We start from the raw sequence: 24,283 nt of genomic DNA, 5'->3' as shown, positions 1-24,283 counted from the left end.
GTTCAACATGGTACTGGAAACAAAAACTTTAGCAATAAAAAGAAGAAAAAGAAATTGAAGGAATTAGAATAGGCAAGAAGAAACAAAGCTGTCACTCTTTGCAGATGACATGGCATATTTTGAGAATCCTAGAGAATCAAGTAAAAAAAAAAACAACTTGAAATAGTAAACAATGTTAGCAAAGTTGCAGGCTATAAAATAAACCCACATAAATAATCAGCACTTCTATATATTACTAACAAAGCCCAACAGCAACACCTAGAAAGAGAAATTCCATTTAAATTCACTGTAGACATTATAAAATAGCATAATCTACCTACAGAAACAAACCCAGGAACTATACAAACACAATTACAAAACACTTATCACACAAATAAAGTCAGATCTAAATAAATGGGGGGAAAAAAAGCATCAGTTGCTCATGAGTAGGCTGAGCTAATATAATAAAATTGACAATTCTACCTGAATTAATTTACTTGTTCAGTTCCATACCAATCAAACTACCAAAAATTATTTTATATAGCTGGAAAAAGTAATAACAAGATTCATTTGGAATAACAAAAGGTCCAGAATATCAAGGGAACTACTGAAACGAAATACAGTGGAAGGTGGCCTAGATGTTCCATATCTTAAAGTGTATTATAAAGTAGCAATCATCAAAACTACTTGGTACTGGCTAAGAAATAGAGTGGTGGATCAGTGGAATACGTTAAATATGCAAGACATGATAATTAATGACTACAGTAATCTACTCTTTGATAAACCCCAAAATGCCAGCTTCTGGGATAGGAACTTGCTATTTGAAAAAAACTGTTGGGAAAACTGGAAAAGATTATGACAGAAACTAGGCATAGGCCAAAATCTCACACCATATGCCAAAATAAAGTCAAAATGGTTTCATGAAGTAGATATAAAGAATTGTACTATAAGCAAACTGGGAGAGCAAAGAATAGCTTATCTGCCAGATTAATGGAAAACTGAAGAATTCATGACCAAATAGGACATAGAGAACACTATGAAAAGAAAAATGGATAATTTTGATTACATTAAATTGAAAAGTTTTTGCACAAAGACAATGCAACCAAGATCAGGGGAAAAATAGAAAATGGGGAAGGACTTTTCACAACCAGTCTCTCTGATAAGGGCCTCATTTCTAAAATATAGAGAGAATTAAGACAAATTTATAAGAATACAAGGCATTCCCAATTGATAAATAGTCAAAGAACATGAACAGGCAATTCTCAGAAGAAGAAATTAAAACCATCTACAGTCATATGAAAAAATTCTCTAAATCATCATTGATTAGAGAAATGCAAATCAAAACAACTCTGAGGTACCACATCACACCTATTAGATTGGCCAACATGACAAAACAGGAAAATGAGAAATGTTGGAGAAGAAATGGGAAAATTGGAACACTAATACACTGTTGGTGGAATTGTGAAATGATTCAACCATTCTGGAGAGCAATTTGGAACTATGGGCAAAGGGCTATAAAAACGTGCATACCCTTTGACTCAGCAATACCACTTCTAGGGCTGTAACCCAAGGAGATCATACAAATGAGAAAAGAACCCATATGTGCAAAAATATTTATAGCAGCTCTTTAGGTGGTGGCAAGGAATTGGAAGTTGTGGCATATGAATATAATGGAATACTGGAACAGTGGATAGAGCACCAGCCCTAGAGTCAGGAGCACCTGAGTTTAAATCCGGCCTCAAATCAAACACTTGACACGTACTAGCTGTGTGACCCTGGGCAAGTCACTTAACCCCAATTGCCTAAAAAAGAAATGAATATAAGGGAATACTATTGTGCTATAAGAAATGATGAGCAGGCAGACTTCAGAAAAACCTGGAAAGACTTGTATGGACTGATGCTAAGTGAAGTTAGAAGAACCAGAAGAATGTTGTACACAGTAACAGCCACATTGTGCAATGACTAATGTTGATAGGCTTAGCCTTTCTCATCAATGCAAGACATCTCCAAAGGTCTCATGATGGGAAATGCTATCCACATCCAAAGAAAGAACTGTGGAGTTTGAATGCAGATTGAAGCATACCATTTGCTATTTTTTTCTTCTGTTTTGTTTTCTTTCCTCCTATTCATTCTACTACTTCTTTACAACATCAATAATGTGAAAATGTGTTTAATAGGAATGTATATGTATGGCCTATATCAGATTGTGTGCCATCTTGGGGAGGGAGAGGTGAAGGAGGGGGAGAAAAATTTAAAACTCAAAAACTTATAGAAGTGATTATTGATAAATCAAAATAAATTTTGAAAAGCATTAAAAACAATTTTTTTGCTACCTCTCATTTTTTTTATTGAATTTTCACTAATTCACAAACATAAATCCATGGATAGTGCCCTCTTCATGGGGGAAACTGCACATTGTGTCAGTATTCATGGTAGAATATAGGACTATTTTTTTATTCAACCTTCGATTTCATTGAACAAAAACTCCCTTTTCCAATACAGATATGCAATTGATATTTTTTTAGAAATTTGTCACGAGCACTACGAGTCTATGATTTGCTCAAAGTCACTCAAATAGCCAGAGTCCAGTGTGAAACTTTAACTTAAGCCCTCTTGAATCTAAGGCTTCCCATCTATTAACAATCCCAGTCTGAAAATCTTTATAAAATCTCAGAGTATTTAAGATTATAGACATTGCCTTTAAAAATTAAATTTAAAAATGGACATAGAGGAAAAAAAACAAACAAACACCAATTTGAAAGTATGTAAGGTAGTGTTTCTCCTTCAAAAATTCTAGAGGTCAAAGATGAATCACCATTGACAAAGGGTACAGAATACTGATGTGATGTTTCTCTTCTTTTAAAATCTAAATTAGATGAAAAAGAGGTATTATAAATTATAATGAGTCCTTTAAGGTTTCAGACTCAGAAATAACATTCCTCTTTAAGAATTTGGTTCATTTGTTGCAAGAGGCGATGAGGATAGCAGAAAAGGAGCACGGTATTTATTGTCATGGAAACACCTTCTGCTTCCACACCTAAACTTCTGGCTGTAATTAAGTGTCATGGATCGGGACATAAAGTGAGTTTGTGTGAAAGGAAATGAGCAAAGAAGATTTCAGCTTCAGTACATTAGGTGATTTTTTTCTTTAAGAGCCCAAGTGTCCCTGATATACTTTGAGAGTCTTGTTTCAAAAGCTTCAAAAGAAAATGATGAGAGTAATCAGTTTCAAAAAGCAGAAGCATTTACTGTGAAGGCAGCTTGGTGAGAAAGGGTAAAAGAACATGAAAACATTTGAGGGAAAGAAAAAGGATTTGACATGAGAAAATTATCTCATTTTAATTAAACCAGATTCCTCCCCTTCCTACCTCAATTCACATTTTCACCCTCTCTCTACATTCCCAGCAGCTCCAGGAGTCCATTCAGTATCTGTCTCAAAAAGTATTAGCTTCAATGACCTATTCTGGCTCCTTATTTACTGTCTCAACAACTTTAAAAATATCTATCTTATGCTACCTATCCATAGTTTATAGATTATTTCCATATTGGAAAAATTGCCTTCTGGCTTCAGAATACTTGACCATAGCGAAGAAGTTACTGAGATCACCTTAATCTGCTTTTTGTTTACAATGCCCTTAACATCTTTCCAGAGAACTTAGCACAGGCTAATTTTCCTTCCTATATCCAGATGCATAGCTGAGAATATAATAATTTAGGGAAACATAATGTGATCATTTTTTTCCAATGGATAAGCACCATAGTATGAAGTGCTGGTTGTATGTGTATACGACCTTGGAATGCATCTTTTGAGAATTTGGATGAAACCACTATTTACATTTTAAGGACTTTTTTCCCTGTGACTTTCTCATACCTTAGTAAGCCGAATGTCTAGCTTCCTGTGTGGTGGTTTCTTAATGCATGGCTTCTGATTGGTATCTACCTGGGTCCTTATTCTCACAGGATGACTTGTTTTCATAGTGACTTAACTTTTTATACCCATAGCTCCCTCCTATGGACTTTTGGCTCCTGGTTTCCTGGTTTCCATTTTCCTTTTGATTTGTCATATTCTGCTTGATTTGCACTTGGGTGCTTTCCATGTGTACCTGATCCCTTGGATTTCATGCATCAGTTGTCCTTTCATCTAGTACATTAAATTACTGTATGTCCTTTGCAGTACTTAGACCACTCCTTTGAAAAGATTTATTTCTGATTTCAAGAAATCTTGGTCTCTGCCATCAGGTCCTATTCCTACTGATCATTTCAAAATATTTTAGAAACTTTCTTGACCTTGGCTGTTTGCAGGCTTTATTTTGATAACTGGGTGTTTATCACTTTAGTACTTGATAATAATAAGATATTTTACAGTGACCTAGTAAAGGATAAAGCATTTTACATTCTTGGCTTTCTTCCACTGAACTGTAATTCAGATGCTCTTGATTCAAGTCTCAGCTATGTCCTTTATCAGACAATGATGTGGGGAAGACATAGCTACTCTTTGAGGCTTATTTTCCTTGTCTGAAAAATGATGAAATTGAGCTAGATGACCTCTAAATTCCCTTCCCCCCAGCTTTAACATTCTATGATCATGTGAGTTTGTATTCATGATGTACTCTCCAGACATCTGCAGATTTTTTTAGATAATATTGTGAGGGTCAGCAAAGATAAACTTATCAACCACTGCAGATTATTATTGATGCTGTTCCTGATTTTAAATAGAGAAATTATTTCTACTTGTGTAAGGAAGATAACATAGCTGGCTAAAAGCCGTGGAGAGAGACTTCATTGAAGGTATTATGTCTTTTACTTTCTGCTGTGACTTTACGGGTAAAAGAGGGCTACCATTATACTTTGTGATATAATGGTCTTACATAGAAAGGCTACAGTCTAGGGTAAGTTTGGCTTAAGGCTCTAAAATTGGGTATGATAAGAGTATGGGAGGTCAAAATTGCAGACACAGCCTTTAACCCAATTTTGGAAGCCATAGTCTTCAGTATCAATAAAACCTACAGTTAACTACTCCATCAACAAGCATTTTTTAAAATGTTTACTCTATGCTAAGTACTCTGCTAATTTCTAGAGATATAAAGAAAGGGGGAAAAAACAGTCTCTGCATCAAGAACTGTACATTCTATGAAAAAACAAACATGTAAATAACTGTTATTACACCACTGAAGTCTACATGTTTATAGTCTTTGTTATTCACCATTACATTGATTGACTTTCTTTTATTTTTGACTACTATTACTGACTGATTACTAAACAACTAGTTAAACCTCGAGCATTCCAACTGTTTTACTCACAATTAAATTAACACTTTGCAATTAGAAAAATCAGAGATCATTGTTTAATCTTGAACATTAACATTTTCCAAGTACTGCCATATGTGGTTATGAATCAATAGGATAACAAACATTTATTAAGCACTTACTATGTTCCAGGCAGCAGAATCTCAGAAGAGTAAAACAAATTTAGATGACCCAAAGGAAACTGGGAAAGACACACACACACACACCACACACACACACACACACACACACACACGTGTAAATAGGTATGAAGGAGCCAACTCCCAGTAGCTCACCAGAGCCAATTATTAAACTCCCACTGAGAACATTTAAAATGCAGAAATGTACAAATGCCCCTGAGGCACTGGGCTCCTCAAGATATTTAAAGAAAGATCACAAGTGTATTGGGTAGATACTGTGTAAATAATTTGTGGAAAATCATAGGTGAGAATTACATAGGATGAAATGGCAATGGGAATACTATCTTCATTAGGGAAAGAAAGAAGAACATTGATAAGATTATAGGCAATTAAGTTATTGAAGTATTATTTGAACAGTTGACACTAGGACACTACTTCTCAATGGTGTCTACATGTGGCTGGCCCTTCTCCCTGTTGCTGTGGCAAAACAAGGTTTGTCTTTTCATTTGCATCTAATTCATTCTCTAAAACAGGGCTTGAAACAAGGTTTCTCTTCCTCACATACCAATTCTTGTTTACATCCCCCTCCTTTTTTGTTTACTTCCAGCAGTTGCATAAAAACCAAATTGACAGGGTAGAAGGAGAGGGAAACAACATTTTTGGCTGAGTGGAAAGTTTTTTGCAGGCGATATATTCCATGACAATGCCAAGAGTTGCACTGAGAAAAACACTTGCAGGATAAATCACAATGATAATTCCAATAGTGGGGATGGGAAACATTTATCAGCATGATCTGTCAGTATGTTTGCTTCTGGGAGTGATGTAAGAAGATGGAATTGTCTAAGCCTCCCATCAGGCTTTGCCAGAATCACTACAATTCCTTGAGCTAGAGGAGGGAGATATCAGCCCTCTATTGTGAAATAAGCTTTGTTAGGCCTCATAATTGATTGGACAAATCACAGCCGGTATCAGTGTTTATCTTATCAATCAAACAAGAAGTATTTATTAAATGCCTTCTTGTGCCAAGCACAAGAAAACAAAAACAAAAATTAAATAGTTGTTGCCCTCAAAAAGCTTACTGTCTTTTGAGATGGACGATATATATGCATATGAGTATGTCTGAAATTTATACAAAATAAGTAAATTCTGCATGTGGAGGGGAAGAAGCTTTGACTCTTGTTCAATGGGGGAATCAGGAATGGGGCAGCCTATACAGTCTGAGAAATGTAGTTTCATGTGTGAGAAACAGCAAGGTCTGTTTGTGAAAGATATTGATTTGCAAGAAGACTAGAAAGGGAGTGAGCAGTCAGTCTGTACAGGCCTTTAAATAAATGGAAGAGTTTGTACTAGATATGATATTAAAAGTGATGAGCTGATTGGTATACTCTGTATGGAGTGCTTATTAGATGAAAAAAATTAAAACAGCTAATGACCCTCTAAAATTATGTGGAAGAAGATTTTATCATATAACTGAGGGAAGAGATTTAAAATAGGATCAAAACAAACGGCTACTAAGAGAAAGTAGACATTTACTATGCTCTGTAACATAGCAATTGTGTACTAGAAATGCATGGGTTGATTTACCTGTTCAACTATTTTGATCTTTCTGGTGGCTTGTTTTTGATAGTGCTACTAATGAGTGAGAGGAGGGGGAAGAAAAAGAAAACAGATTGTCAATTGGTTTGAGTCAATCTGTAATGGAGAATAATCAAATCACCCAAAAGATCATTTATTATTCTAACTAAATGGTTCACATCAATGGTTTATTTGTTTATTTTTCTTTCTTCTTTTTCTTCTTTTTTAATTTTTTTTGCTAGGCAATGGGGTTAAGTGACTTGCCCAGGGTCACACAGATAGTAAGTGTTATGTGTCCCAGGCCACATTTGAACTCAGGTTCTTCTGAATCCAGGGCCAGTGCTCTATCCACTGCACCACCTAGCTGCCCCCCTCAAATCAATGATTTATTAATCTTATCCATTGCTTAGAGTCCTACATGCAAGTGGGTGTGGGTGAGTCAATCAGTGACCTAGAAATGATTCAAATATGCATAAATTAATTGTAGAGAATTAGGGAAATGATAAACTATACTGAAAACAGATAAAATGTGACACCCCCTTCCCTAATATATACTTATATATACTTCCCCATTTCTCTAAATTTCAAATTAAATTCTTTTTTTCCCTTGGGTCATTTCTTAACTGACCAAATAAAAGACTAGTGAGACATATCAGAGTTAATGTGAGTTAATTTTTTAATGAATATGAATGAAGGGCACATTATTTGTGATTCTTGAGTGACATTATTTGACTGATTACAATTATACAACAAAATATATATTTGTTTAATGTAAATTAGACCATGGCAACGTTTCACAAATTTCTTGAAATCTGGTTACTGTTAATGCCAGTTGCCATGATGATATAAAACAGCTCTCTAAATAGAGTACCCCCCCAGACCCCCCAAGTCAGCTTAAGCTCTTAACACTATGTTTTCTTCTTTATACAGGGACATTTAGAGTGTGTGGGATATTGTCCATAAAGGCTTGTTCTTCCAGATCCAGGAAATACAATTCAGCCTTGAGTATATTTCACCATCATTCTGAAAGTAAAATGAATGACTGCATCCCTTCATGAGTCCAAGTTTGTCTTGAATTTATTTCTGTCTAGAGCTGATTTTGACAGCTTGTTCAACATACCAAGAAACCTCTAGGTACTAGTGATTTGGCTATCCTTATTTTCAAGTGAGATATTTTCTTAAGAGCAGTTTCTGTAGTGACTTCACTTTGCATAGTGGGCCTCCAAAATAGTATGATTTCCCTCCTACTACGCACGTATGGTAATGCTAATAAAAAAGCAAAAAAAAAAAAAAAAACCACAGACACACACCTCAGCTCCATATGATTATACTTTGACAAAAAGTTTGGTACTGTATTAAGCATTAAAAATTTGCCCATGTTATTAATCAGGTATTTTATCTTATGGGAAATATAGCTAAAATATTGATTTTATATATGATCATTTAATATTTTTTGAAAATTAGTACTAAAAGTCACACAAACAAATGTTCTGAAGGGAAAAAAATAACAGTAAGATATACTGTATTGGCATCAAAATGTTAGGAAGATACACCACGAAGAATGACTAACATTACTAGAAAACTTATAACCTGGTAGATTCTTAAGATAAACTTTGAGAACTATTAGACCATGGATTGTGATTGTTTTGTGATGGCCAGATACCATTTAGGTTACTTTATTTTTGATTGCTTAGTAATAGATCATGTTTCCAATAGCTTGATCTACTTCTGTCACTTGCTCCCTGTTTTGATCAATACAGAGTTCTTGTGCTCATATAATTCCACCTTTGACATTTTACAATTATAATGGTAAAATTAACAAAATCAATTCTCCCTACAATCATAGAATGCCAAGTTTGGGGAGCATACATACCTTTGGCAAATAATAATAATAATAATAATAATATAATAATAATAATAATAATAATAATAATAAATGCATGAAGGGAAATAATGAAGCATAAAATCAGAAACCACAATGTTTAGTACACAGCATGAGCTTAATTAATGCTTACTGATTGATTGAAAAGGTAGACTGGACTCAGATTTTGAAGGGCTTTAAATGACTTAAAAGAGTTTTCATTCTATCCTATAGACAAAAAGAATCATTACAACTTCTTGAGCAGGGGAACTGGAGACAGATCCATGCTTTAGGTATTTTACTTTGGCAGTTTATGGAGGCTGAATTAAAGAAAGGAGAAACGGGAAGCTGAGAGTTGAGTTATGAAGTTGCTACAATAGGACAGGAAAAAAGTTAATGAATCCTCAGGTCCAACCTGAACTAGGGCAATAGCCTTGTGACAAGATATGTTATAGAAGCAAGATGGTTCAATATGTGGTGTGAGGGTAAGAGAAAAGTCAAGAAGTGTTACTAAGCTTCTAAATATGAGTAAATGGAAGGATGATGAAGAAAAGTAGAGAAGTTTGGAGGAACAATTAGTAGATTGTGAGGATGTTGGCAGTGGTGATGGTAATAGTGGTATGGTTTTTTTTGTTTTGTTTTGTTTTTTTGTTTTTGTTAGGGATTAGAAGGGATGAAGATCTCTGTTTAAACAGGATGAGTTTGAGTATCTACATGGGGATGGATAACAGGGAATTGGTCATGGGTGACTACAGCTTAGGAGACTATGGCTGGATATATCAACCTAGAAAGCAGATGTATATAGCTGGAAATTGATCATTGAAATGAGTAGCTGGCCAAGATAGTGGAGTAAGGAGTAAATCACTTTCACCCTCTGTCATTGACCTCTGAATGCCCAGAAAATATCAACCTAGGAAAAACCCTGAGCCAGCAAAAAGACAGGGCACAGCAGTCTTGTACCCCAGGAAGCTTGGGGGATTAACAGAAAAGGCCCTTCTGGCTCTGCTGGAGGTGGAGCAGTACAGGACTGGAGGCATCCAAGCAAGCCAGTGGCAAGCCCCACCTCAGCCTACCAGGGGGAGATCCTGAGACCCAGGTTGATGGAGCATAAACTTCCAGGGGAGGAGATTGACATTCAACGAAATAGGCGAGTTCCAAACCTTCCTGATGAAAAGACTAGAACTCAACAGAAAATTTGACCTTCAAATACCATACTCAAAAGAGGCACAAAAAGGTAAACAGGAAAGAAAAAAGAAACATATTTTTAATAAGGGCAACCTGTTTACATCCCTACAAGGAAAAAGGACACTTGCAACTCTTAAGAACTGTAATGTCATTATGACATTTAAAACATTCAGACAGAGGGATTGGATTTAAGTTTCCTTTCATGTGATGGTAAAAACCTAATTAAGTTTTGAAAAGGCATTGTACAGGAAGAAAGAGGATATACAAAATATGCCACATGAGAAGTCAGAAAAAACAAATATAGTAGAAGGAAAAAAGGGAGGGAGATGATCACTGTTTGAACCTTGCTCTCCTCAGATTTGTTTCGAAGAGGGAATAATGTGATCAGTTAGGTAGAAAAATCTAACTTACTCTATAGGAATTAGAAAGAGTAAAGGGAAAAGAAAAAGGAGGGAGCTAATTGAAGGGAGGGCAGATTGAGGGAGGTGGTGGTCGAAAGCAAAAGTCTAGTGAGGAGGGAAAGGGAAAAAGGAAAGAAAAAAATCATAAATAGGAGGGGGAATTGGATGCAGAGGAAGACACAGATACATATCATAGCTCTGAATGTGAATGGGATGAACTCTCCCATAAAACAGAAATGGATATCAGAGTGGATTAAGAACCACAATCCTACAATATGTTCTTTACAGGAAATATATTTGAAATGAAGGAATACATATTGAGTAAAGGTAAAAAGCTGGAGCAGAATATATTATGCTTCAGCTGAAGTAAAACAAACAAACAAACAAACAAACAAACAAACAAACTGCAGGGGTAGCAATCCTGATCTCAGACAAGGCAAAAGCAGAAATAGATCTTATCAAAAGAGTAAAACCAAATTACATCAAAAATGAAAAGGATGAAATCACCACCAAGGAAGAGGAAATCAAAGCAATAATTAGGAGCTATTTTGTCCACTGTGTGGCAATAAATTTGACAATCATAGTGAAATTGATGAATATTTACAAAAATATGAATTGCCCTGATTAACGGAAGAGGAAATAAAATACTTAAACAGCCCCATCTCAAAAAAAGAAAGTTAACAAACCATCAATGAATTCCCTGTCAGAGAATTCCCATCTCCAGGAGCAGATAGATTTAAAAATGAATTCTATCACTATTTGGGAAAACAGGTGAAGAAAGAGTGCTATTAAATTCTTTTTATGATACAAATATGGTGCTGATACCTAAACCAGGAAGAGTTAAAACAGAGAAGGAAAATTATAGACCAATTTCCCTAATGAATATAGATGCAAAAATTTTAAATAAAATATTGGCAAAGAGATTAAAACAACTTATCTATGGCCAGGTATGATTTATAACAGGAATTCAGGGCTGGTTCAATATTAGGAAAACTATCAGCATAGTTGGTCATATTTTACTTCCTCTTCTGTTAATCTGGGCAATTCATATCTTTGTAAATATTCATCCATTTCAATATGATTGTAAAATTTATTGGCATACAGTGGGCAAACTAATAGAAATCATATGATTATCTCAATAGATGAAGTAAAAACATTTGGAAAAAATACAACACCCATTCCCATTAAAAACACGGGAGAGCATAGGAATAAATGGAGTCTCCCTTAAAATGATAGATAACATTTATCAAAATCATTAGCAAGTATTATATGCAATGGGATATTCTAGAAGCATTTCCAAAAAAGGTAAAACAAGGATCTACATTATCATCATTGTTATTCAATATTGTGCTAGAAATGTTACCTATAGTGATTAGAGAAGAAAAAGATATTGAAGGAATTAGAATAGGCTAAGAAGAAACAAAGCTGTCACTCTTTGCAGATGATATGATGGCATATTCAGAGAATCAAGTAAAAAATTACTTGAAATAATAAATTTAGCAAAGCTGTAGGACATAAAATAAAGCTTCACAAATCATTGACATTTCTGTATATTACTAACAATGCCCAGCCACAAGAGACAGAAAGAGAAATTCCATTTAAAATTACTGTAGATATTATAAAATATTTGGGAGTCTACCTGCCAAAGAAAAATCAGCAACTATATGAACACAGTTGCAAAACACTTTTCACACAAATAAAGTTAGATCTAAATAATTTGAAAAATATCAGTTGCTCATTCAGTTGGTCAAGCTAATATAATAAAAATGACAATTCTACCTGAATTAATTTACTTATTCAGTGCCATACCAATCAAACTACCAAAAAATATTTTATAGAGCTAGAAACAAAAACAAAAACAAAAACAAAAAACCAATAACAAAATTCATCTGGAAGAACAAAAAGCCCAGAATATCAAAGGAATCAATGAAAAGAAGAAGGTGGTCTACCTATACCTGTTCTTAAACTGTATTATAAAGCAACAATCATCAAAACTACTTAGTATTGGCTAAGAAATAGAATGATGGATCAGTGGAATAGTTTAAGTATGCAAGACACAACAGTCAATTACTACACTAATCTACTATTTGATAGTAGACTCCAGTTTCTGGGATAAGAAATTACCATTTAGGAAAAACTGCTGGGAAAACTGGAAAGATATATGGCAGAAACTAGGCATAGACCAACACCTTATCTTATACCCTGTACCAAGATAAAGTCAAAATGGGTGTAGGAGTAAGAGATAAAGACTGATACTATAAGCAAACTAGAAGAGCAAGAAAGAGTTTACCTTTCAGATTAATGGAGAAGGGAAGAATTTATGATAAAACAAGAGACAGTGAACATTATGAAATGCAAAATGGACAATTTTGATTACAGTAAATTGAAAAGTTTTTGCAGAAACAAAGCCAATGCATCCAAGATCAGGAGAGAAGAAGAAAACTGGGAAAAAAATTTATAACCAGTGTCTCTGATAAAGGCCTCATTTCTAAAATATATAGAGAGTTGAGACAAATTTGTAAGAATACAAGTCATTCCCCAATTGAAAAATGGTGAACGGATATGAACAGGTAGTTCTCAGATGAAGAATTGATCGTGAGACGTGGGAGACACTGGCATGGGACCACCAAACACTGTGCTCATGTCAAAGAAGGTGCTGTACTCTGAGCAACGCAGAATTGCAATATTTCAAAAGAAAAATGAGATGCACAAATTTAGAAACAATTCCAGTCCAAATGTTCACATGGACTATTTGTGTGTGACCTGTGGTAGTGCCTCTGAGATAATATAGGTCTGATCAGCCACATTCAGACACACCTTGACCCTAAAATAGAGAGGTGATTTTGGTCCTCTTCAAGAATGGACAACAACCAACCAACTAACCAGCAAGTATAGGAGCTTAGGATCAAGGTATAGAGCTAAAAGTGACCTTGAGGTCATATAGTCCAATGTCATTTTAGAGATGAGCAAATTGTGGCCCAGGGGCTCAAGTGATTTGCTAAGATCACACCTCTCCCTCAAGGAATCTTTGTAAGAGTATGCATTGTGAAGCTGGTGTGGATCTTATTTGCTTTGATATGAAGGAATTTCTCATTAGGAAACAGGTTCTTCCCTTGCCTTGCCTCTTCTCTTCCTTTTTCTCATCTTGTTTTGTTTGGTTTTGTTTTTTTTCTTTTTCTTCTCTTTCCTTCCCTCCCCTTCCCTTCCTTCCCTTTCCCTTCCTTCCAATATACAAACTTTGGCCATTTTCTGAGACTTAATCTAGCAAAACATTGTAATTCAGAATTAATTATTGACTGTGCAAAAATGCCACAGTTACAATTTATGAGTGAGATCACTGTTGTTGTTGTATTTCAATCACCTTTTCTAGTCTGCAAAATAAGAGAATCAGATTCAAAATGTAGCTTGTTTGGGAATACCTGAATATTAAAAACAGTAATAAACATTCTTATGTAATTTCCTATTAAATCTCAAACCCACAACTGTTAAACACTTACCATGGATTTAGCTTTTGCTTATTAGATGCAAAACTATGTAATGACTTTAAGTTGATGCTAAGTATTGAAGACATAACTGATGATATCATGCCTTGACACACTGTTATGGGATGGTGCCGATTGATTCTTTTCTACATGTATCATCATTTTATTAGAAGAAGTGACCATACGAACTAATAGTGATCTCAGCTGGATCACAGTATGTCTCTTTAAATTTCTCTTCATACTGCTAACATTGCATTTTATCGTATCGCCTCATTATATTGCTTAATGCAGTGTCACAAAAGGATGCACTAGAATGACAAAATGCCAGACTAATAAAAATAGAGAGATCTTGCTCTATTTTCAGCTGAGACAGCATGCTGTTAACTTATACTGGTAGAGGCAGCATATCGTAGAAGCAAATGCAATAAACTGGATTTCAGGAGATCTGGCTTGACTGCTAACAACCTAGCTGATTTTAGGTGAGTTATATTGGCCCTCTGTTTACTTATCTATAAAAGGAAAAGAAAAAAAAAGGTCTGAAGAAGGCAAAAGGTTTCTGGGGGTTGGAAAGGGACTAGTCTTCAATAACATGATAAAGTTTTCTAGTAATACATGTGGCATCACCTCATCATTATAAGATAAAAAGAGGGGGAAATCAGTCATTTAGCCCAACTCTTAAATATGTTGTTGCTGTTGGGAAGTCAGGAATCTCATCATTTGCTGATTACAATAAATTAAGTTTATAGAGCTTCTTTTTGGGAATAGAAAGATGGAGCAGAGGAAGATGTTTCCCTTTACACTCTACTAAAATGGAAAGTGAGAACATTATTTATAACAGCTTAATTGCAGTCTGGCTTAGATGAAGGGTATTAGAGAAGAGAGTCTCATAGAATCAGGGACCTCTAGGATTCTATTTTTTTAAAGAACATTCCAGCTTCGCTTTCATGTAATATTTATCTCAAAAATGATCTCCTATTTCCTAGTTACCATTATTCTGATGTTTTTCCTCTGAGCATTGATGTACTATTGCCCTTTCAATCCAGGCATGCATTACTTATATTACAGATGGCAGGATGTATGGGAAGGGTGTGTTGCATGTGTACTGAGGGAGGGAATAAAAGAGTCTAGGCTGGAAAGCTCCAGATTTAATAGACGTCCAGGCTCTGCCTCTTGGCTTATGGTAAAAATAATGCCAGCCACAGTAAGGAAGATCTTTCTTCTCATTCCTTCAAATGTGTAGTTAGTTTACTTTGCAATGAGTTAATAGATTCATTTCCCATCTCCAATTTGAGATAAGAATAATCCAGGAAAAGCCAATTAATGGATGGAAGGTCTCAATTAGGAAAGAAGACTATGGATAGATGAGAATATGATTGCATTCTGAGGGGTGATAGAGAGGCATTAAGACTTTTAATTGTGGCCTCAAAATTTTTAGATTCCAAGCTGAATTTTCCAAATGATTTATAAAAGTCTGATGGCATATTTGTGAACTCCAGAAAGATGCTGCTGCTGCTGCTGATGATGATGATGACAGTAACACATTGGAATTATGTGTCAGCATTATTGTATTATTTTTTAATATATGAAAATATTGAGGCATAGAAAGTAATTTTGCCTTGGTCAGTATTACCCAGGAAATAGGTGGTAGAGTCTGATTTTAAATATAAACCCCTTGACTACAAATCCAATGCTTTTTACACCTCATCACACTTACATATATGGATCAAAACTTGATGTGGAATTGTGGGGAAAGGGAGTACATTTTTTTCTTGATATTTTTTCTTTTTTTATTTCAGTCTTATTTCCAAATATATTGTTCTATTCATCCCTTCCAAGTGAGTGATCATCACTTTTAGAAAAGAACCCTAAAGAAATGGGGGAAAAATAGCTCATCGAAACTAACAGCACATGCAATGTTATGTGAATAGTACTCCATGTTAAAAAAAAAAAAGAGGGTGTTCTTGTTTCTAATCTATTCTCTGGAGTTAAATTTGGTGATTCTGATTATACAATATCAATTTTGGTTTTGTTTTTCTTTCTAGTTACACTGTTGTAATCATTCTTTATATTGCTTGCTTTATTCGACTTAAACCTATTTAAACCCAAATTTAAGGAAATGTTCTGGGCTGCTTAGAAGTTAAAATCAGTCTTTGGTCAAAATTTTCTCGATTCTTAAATGGACAAGCCTGTCTCTGCTTTTTATTACCAGGGTGACCTTACTATGAGTTTTAACCTCCTTGGGCCCTAGCTTCCTCACCAGTAAAATGTCAGCTTAGACAAAATGTTTCCCAAGATCCCTTCCTATAAACATAAGATCTTTCATCCAACAAACAAAGAATGTTAGACTTGCACTTCTCAAATTATTCAAAATATTCTTTATGTTTCTATTTCCAAAAGCTCTATATTCCCTGAAGTGAAGAGATCATTTAAATGCATTGAAATTTCATTTAAAAATAGGTGCATCTTTTGAGACAGATTTGAAAAATATTTATTATATATCCTGATACAATAAGACAGAATATTTCCCTGCATTTTTTTTTTGCTTTTCTTTTTTTTAATCCCATATCTCAACTTTGGACATTAATTGGATTTTAGCTTTACTGAAACTGGCACTTTAAAAATTAATCAAAGCAAAACTCAAATTATATGTAGTGATGATGCATGTCTTTATGAAAGCAAAACATAGAAATGACTCATATTTAAAAAAATGTATTTCATTCATAGTGCACTGATTGATTGATAAAACATATACCTTAGTTCTAGAACATGGGCTCTGATTAGCTACGGGTTATGTCATAATTGCTTTGCTAAGACTGTAGGAGCTTGCTTTTCTCATTCTGATAATTTGCCCCTTAGGTGTTGCAATAAATTAGAAATGTCTTGTCCTTTCATAGTAATTAATATGGAGGAATGTCTTTTCTTTTTCCCTTAAGGCAAAGAGTACTAAATAATGGTGGTGGCAGAAGGAATCCACAAATGTGGGGGAAAATATCTACCGATATCAAGTTACGTATTGGATTCATGACTTCTATCAAGTTATATATTGGAATCCTATGAATGTTGAATGAAGGATGAAAAGGTTTTTTTCTCACACACGTCTCTCAAAATAATTCCCTCTTTTTGGGAGCGTCCTAAAACTCCAACTTCATGAAGATATTGGTTCTGATTTTTTTTCAAGAGATTTGAAAATACTGATTCAGAGACTTGTTAGCTTTGCCTAATGTGGCCAAAAAATGGTGCATGTGTGTGTGTATGTGTGTGTGTGTGTGCGTGTGCGCATGTGTGTGCATGTGTTGTGTATGTATACATATATACACATATGTACGTGTGTGTATACACACACAACACATACACTCACAGTCATATAATGTATTGGTGTATAAAAAAAGACAAAATAGCCAACAAGTAAAGTGCTAAGGATAATATTAATTTATCCTCAGAGTAAGGGGGTGATAAGTAGAGGAGAAGGCCCTGTAGCCTCATTGCCAAGGGCATCTGGACTTTAGCATGGATATACACATGCAGCAAAGATTTATTGGCCAATAGTGATCACTACAAGGAGCATATTTTGGGCTTTTGGGGACAATGAAGTTACAAGTTACTTCCAGCTATATGGTTGCCCAGTGAGGAAAGGACTTGCCATTTTAGGGTGAAGACAAAGTCTGAGTGGTTCCGCTCTGTCTTTACTCTAAGCTCATAATACTACTGAGGGAGAAGCAGGATGATTCATCTGTTAAAAGAAGTGGTAACTTTCAGCTGTTATTCTAGGATATGATTCCTCATTGCAGTAAGTAGTGCAAACTCCCTCTAGATTCCCATAAAAGGGAGTAGTACTCTTTTGTCCCACCCACCATTGCTGAAAATATGCAGGGTAAACTCAATTAGAATGATCTTACTTTAGGGCCCTTCTATGCCTCCTCTGCTTTATATTCCTTTTACTGAGTACTTTTTACCGTGGATAGACATGTCCAAGCTTGGAAGTGACATTTTAAGTTCCAAGGCCTTGAAACTAATGAAATGACTATTTAGTTGTGGCAATGGCAGGAATGATTAGTGATAGTAGGTGGAGGAGAGGTTGATTATCAAGCTGCTATTAAGCTCAGAGGATGTTCAGATATAGATTGGAGTGATAGTAAGAACAAGATGAAATCTAAAATGTCAAATCAGTAATCTCACAAACTTCTTCGTATTGTGATGAAAGTTAGGTATCATCCTCCCAGCGTATTGTAAGAATAGTTATGTTATTAAATCTTGCAGCCAAAGCTCAAGATTATGTTTCTTCTTTTGTTTCTCCTCCTCTAACTGAGGAGAAAAGAGTTTTCCTCATTTTAAGGAAATTTTTTAGTTTCCTTATTTGTAAAATGAGGGAGGTAGACAAGATAGTCTCAAATGTTCCTATTAGCTTTAAATTTTTGTTGTGTACTCCCAATTTTTCCTATAAAAAATAGCCTTAGAGAGTCTATATAAAACATTTAGTCAACAGTGCACTGTCCAGAACTGAGAATAAGAACTCAAATATATTTACTTCAGAGAGGTGTGCTTTCCACTATTTCATGCCATGTCTTATTTGAGTGACTCAATAAATGAAAAAAAAAAAAGGATAATCCAGAATTCTACTATTGACTCCATTGGGTTCCTCTAAACTTCAATAGAAATCCAAACTTTGTATTCAGAGGTTTCTTGCAAAAGAAAACTCTTTTCTGGTAGATTATTAAATGGAAATGAATATACAAACCTAGAATGTTGCTGTAGTAATATACTAAAGCGTATGCATCTTGTTCTACCATTATAGAGAAAATGGGGAGAAATGGAAAGAACGTTAGAGGTGGAATTAGACAATCAAGTTTCTAATTCTGACTTTCTTACCTACAAACTGACATTGAGCAAGTAACTACCTTTCTAAGACTCAGTTTTTTCACCTATGAAATGAAGACATTTGCAGGACTTATCTCACAGGGTTAGAATTAGGAAAACACTTTGTATGGTTTAAAGTAATTATTGAATTGTTCTCTATTCTTTCTCCCTTCTCCTTCTTGAAACTTTTGCCTCTGGTTTTGGTCAATCCTGTCTATATCTACTGCCTTTCAAAAGGCAAGTCTAAGCGTGTGGCCCTGATCTAAAAGTGGTATGAATGGGTCATTGAGCACGGAAGCCAAGCATATCCATTCATGCCTCATGATATCTTGTTCATGGAGACATCTTCAACAAGGCTCAGTTTGGTCAATCATCACTAGGCTGGAGTGGGACACTCCCTCTATATTCCCTAAAGGTTCATATTCCCTTTAAAAATTGAGTTTAGTAAATTGTTCTGAAGAATTCTTTGTCTTTTACAAATGAGATTTCATTTTATATCATCCTTTATTTTTATGTGGGAAAGGTGAGTGAGGCATTGTTGCCGCTAGCTAAGGATAAATTAATATCACTCCCCAAAGGGTCAGAAAAGCAGAAGCTCTGCAATTGAAATGGAATTTAAGGCTGGCAGAAATGGTTCCTCCAAATTAGTTGTAAATTTTAGTTTGTCGGTATCTGGGAAATCTGAAATCAATACAATCAATATCTAGTGGAATGGCCTTACATTAAATTTGAAACTATCAAACTTTTGCATTTTTACAAATAAAATTTAGTCATAGGCTTGTTAATGATATAAAATGTTGGGACATTTAGTCAATTTCTCTCTCTTTAGATGATTTCCAGTAAAATGAGGCATGATGCTGAGTTTTAATGATAGTTATAATTTTATTTCACTGGTACTGAATCTAGATCTCTGGAAATAAATCCTTTATATGTAGACATTGAGTGCTAGCCTAGATACAAATATACACATTATACAATTTATTTTTTCAAGTGACAGCAAAATCTGCCTTTTTTTTTAACTTAGTATATAGCCACACACACACACACACACACACACACACACATACACACATATATATATATATGAGTAAATACTTTTAACATGGCTGAATCTGGCTCTTCCATCTGTGAAAAATGGTCATAATAATATCAGATACTATAATAGTTTGATTTTTAATAATTTTTTCATCTTCTTTAATTTTGAAGATATCACTCTAGTTCAGAAGTATTTGAGATTCATTTTTTTTTTCTTTCCCTAAGTATGACTCTCATTCCTAGCCTTTGGTTATTTACACACTTAGACTTGTGTCAACTTTCTCCTTTGTCACTCTGCTTTCAAATTCTTTTGGATTAAGGTAAAATATTGGTTAAAATGTTTTCTATTTCAAAACATTTAACTGTTTCTTGTCCTCTTATCCTCTAATTTGATTTCTAAAGCTAAGGCCCTTGTGCCTATTTCATCACTCTTTTCTTTATTGCTGCCTGCTCACTTCAGTCTTAATCTTCCTGGTTTCCAATATTATCATTAACATAATGGGCATTGGGGCAGCTAGGTGGCATAGTGGATAGAGTGTTGGCCCTGAAGGCAGGAGGACCTGAGTTCAAATGTGACCTCGTACCAAACACTTGACAATTACCAGCTGTGTGACCCTGAACAAATCACTTAACCCCAACTGCCTAAAAAAGAAATAACATAATGGGCATGACAAAATGATGATAGAGAGGTCATTGCATTCAACAAATGAGTTTACTGAAAATTTATCTTGTTGTCGGTTCTGGACCAGTTTCTGTGGAAGATACAAAAGAAGGACAAAATCAAATCAGTCCTAACCCTCAATGAATTTACAAGGTGCTTTTGTCTACTTGGGTGAAAATGTAATACCTATTGCAAAAGTGTCCTCCTGACTCAAATAAGTACAGTGTTCAGGTTTTCATTATGTATTGTCCCTATAAACACTTAGTGATTACCTATTCATGATCAGCAATATACTCATCAACATGGTGTAGTTGTAGGAGTACTAGATTCTAATTGGAAGAGACCTAGATCAATATATTGACTTGCTATTTGTGTTACCTTCTAAAAGTCACATCTTCTCTCTTGGCCTCAGTATTCTTCTTCATATAATGAAGGGAACCCTGAAACAGTAATTTACATTAAAGTGGACACTGACCTTTGGTCAGTGACGTATAAAAAGGTTTTCAGTCCAGTACAGGTCCCTTCTGTTTTCCTTGATAATGGCTACAAAATGAAGAGAAAGGAGGTTGGTTGGAGATATTAAGCATCCCATGATTTTTGTTTTTCTGTAAACAAAATGCATAATCTTTTAATTCCCTTCTAGGGATCTAAATCCTGCAGATGGGGCATTTGAGAATGATACTTACACAAAGAAAAACAAAGTAATCTTTGCCTTTAATGCCAATCCAGGTGGATAGATATAATTCTTACCAAAGAATAATTTTGAATATAATGTCTGCACTGAAGTATTATCCTCCACACACACTAGGATCCAGCTATATTTATTGATCTGCTTGCAGTAAGTTCCTCAGACACAACGCTCGGTCAGTCATCTTCATGTCTTTGGATTTGCTGTGCTGTAACTGGAACATTCCGGCTTCCTTTCAGCTTAAAGCCATCCTTCTACAAGGAGGCTTTTTACTTTTTCTCTCAGCTCCTGGAGTCTCCCCTTTCATAACTTCATGTCCTCTGTATATACCTTATGTGTGCCTAGTTACGTAACTGTTTTCTATTCCATTAAAATGTATACACACTGAAGGCTGGGACGGGCGTCTCCTCACTAACCGACACAGACACGGCCTCTCCGCCGCCGCTGCCTCTGAGGGCTGATGGAGGACGGGACTGGGTCGAGCCACGGAGCGGCTGCAGGGAAGATGGGGGCACGGAGGGTACTGGGTCGGCCCGCCGCCCTCCGAGCGGATTGGAGTGGTTTATGAAAGACTGGTCGCACCTTATCTAACGCTCCTAAGAAGCCTTGGTCTTCACACATTCGTTTTACAGTGGAACATCAACCCATATTCAAAGAACAAAATCTAGATTTGAAATCACAGAGATAACTAAGAAGCTTGCTGAAGCTTGGAGGGAGTTTCCAGAATCACGGAAGAAAGTCTATGAAGAAACTACCAAGGCAGCTTTTAAAATATACAAAGAGACTTCTAAATATAAATGAGAGCTCGATCCTAATCAGAAAAAAAAATGGAAGAAAAGAAGCGTCGAAAAAAGACTAGAAATGAATTAATAAAGAAAAATAAAGAGAATTAACCATCTTTGGAAAGCACTGAAAACCTCGCTCAGGTTATAACATTTTTATTTCTGCTTTAAGGAAGCAAAAGGGACTTTAGCACAGCGAATGATGAAGGTTTTAAATAAAGAGTGGAAAAATCTGTCATCATCTCGGAAGCAGGTATATCTGCCACTTGCTGAAAATGATAAAATACATTATGAAAATGAAATTAAATCGTGGGAAGAAAAGATGCTTGAAATTGGACGAGACGATCTTTTACGTTTTAGGAAGCTAAAGCCAAAATTGGAAAACACCTTGAAGACATCTATTGATGTTTGCTTCTTCATAGTGAATATGATGAATACTCAGGCACTAATCAGGTCTCTCTCTATGCAGGGCTGTGGAAAAATTTCTAAGAATAATATTGGCGAACATTTTATTTTAATCTCTTTTTGTTAACATATGGATTTCAGCCAGTATGCTGACCTATTTTGTATTAGCACCTAGCTATGGATACTCCATTGGCATAGACTTAGTCTAAATTTAGAAATATTTGCTTTTGGAACTACTGAATACCAACAAAATTCATCTAAGTGTAGGAGGCATTAATGTTACCCTTAGATAAAAGTAAATCAAACTCTGAAATATTTTTGATACTGGATGATGACAAGAAAGTATTCTTGTTTCCTAATGAGAAAACAAGCATTTGCTTTTGTCCAGTTGTCTTAAATTATAAAAGCCACAGTGGTCTAAGCTATCACTGTTGTGGATTTTTAAAGAATGAGGAACTAACCTATGTAAATTTCAATACCTAGGCAGGTTCTAATTCCTAGGTAATACTAGCTCATAGAATATTCAGAGATGAGGAGTGGACATACATAAAATTGTTGATTTCATTTAGAACTTAAAAAAAACTACTGAAGGATTTGTAAATGTTTGCATCCATCCTTTTTTTTTGAGAAGTAAAAAAGATTATTTCAACTCTGTGCACATTAGTGTTTATATCACAGAGGATAAAATCTCTAATGCATTAAAAAAAAAGAATATATACACATTAAGCACAGGGACTTTTTCTTTTCCTTTTTTTAATATATCTTCAGTGCTTACCACAGTATCTAGTACATAGCAAGTAGTACACCAGTAAGTCAACTAGCACCTACTACATACAAAGTACTGTGCTAAGTACTAGGACTACAAAGAAAAGCAAAAGACAGACTCTACTCTCAAAGATCTCACTGTCAATGTAAGGAGAAAATATGGAAATAGTTGTATACAAATTAGGTTGTACACAGGAAAAATTGGAGATAATCTCAGGGAAGGCACTAAGATTAACAAAGACTTGGAAAGGCTTCTCCCAGAAGGCGGGGAATTAAGTAGACTTTAGACAGACTTTAGACTTGAAAAAGTCATGGAATGCGGGAGGGAGAAATGAGGAAGTAGAGAATTCCAGGCATGGGAGACAGCCAGTGAAAATGCACAAAGTTAGAAGATGGAGTGCTGTGTGGGAAAAACCATAAGGAGGTTACTGTCACTGGATATGACAGTACATAGTGGGGTGTAAGGCATAAGAAGACATGCAAGCTATATTTGCAGATCTTCAGAAACTGAACAAAGAATTTCATACTTGATACTAGAAGCAATATGGAACCACTGGAGTTGGTGAAATGTGGGAACATTCAATAAGTGCTAACTCTTGCTTGACTGACTTTCCCAACTTAGTTCCACATTGGAAGTTTGTGTTACCCAGGATACAACTATGACCTCAGATTTTAGGGCACTCTATGGAATCTGCATTCTTAATACTATAACTCATGACTTCCACCCATGTGCATTAACAATCAACCCATACTTATTATTTTCTCTTAACAAAGGCATTTCTCAAGACAGCATAGTAAAACAGGAGCTATAAAATATTCTCTAACAATCTCCCACAAATTCACAGTATGTGTGAGAAGAATTACTTAGATCACCATGGTAGGGAGGTTCATATATAGGGAACATATTTGGCGAAGGTTAGTCTCTATTATAATATTGTCAGGCCTCAATTTTTTCACTCCTGTCATGTTCTGGTTGTAGCATCTCAGTTGGGCAGCTGATTTTTGTTGTTGTCACTGCTTGCTTATTTCTTTATCTTTGTTTTTGTTTGGGGAATGTAGTTTTAACTTAAAATTTTGATTTGATTTTTTCAAAAAACAAAAGCCTAAGTTCTCTCTCTCACTATCCTTCCTCCCCATCTCCCAACTGAGACAAAAAGGAAAACAAAGTTTTTTTTTTCAAATATG

General features: G+C 35.2%; 1 pseudogene; it reads left to right on the top strand.

The window, feature by feature from the left end:
- The first annotated feature begins 2,991 nt into the window (after positions 1–2,991).
- Positions 2,992–22,333, top strand: LOC110217457 (transcription factor A, mitochondrial pseudogene; annotated as a pseudogene).
- Positions 22,334–24,283: the final 1,950 nt, after the last annotated feature.

The sequence above is a fragment of the Phascolarctos cinereus genome, unplaced genomic scaffold, assembly GCF_003287225.1.
Source record: "Phascolarctos cinereus isolate Bilbo 61053 unplaced genomic scaffold, phaCin_HiC Scaffold_9;HRSCAF=440, whole genome shotgun sequence".
NCBI classification, from domain to species: domain Eukaryota; kingdom Metazoa; phylum Chordata; class Mammalia; order Diprotodontia; family Phascolarctidae; genus Phascolarctos; species Phascolarctos cinereus.
The sequence above is the reverse complement of the archived record's forward strand: the minus strand, read 5'-3'. Positions and strand labels throughout refer to the sequence as shown.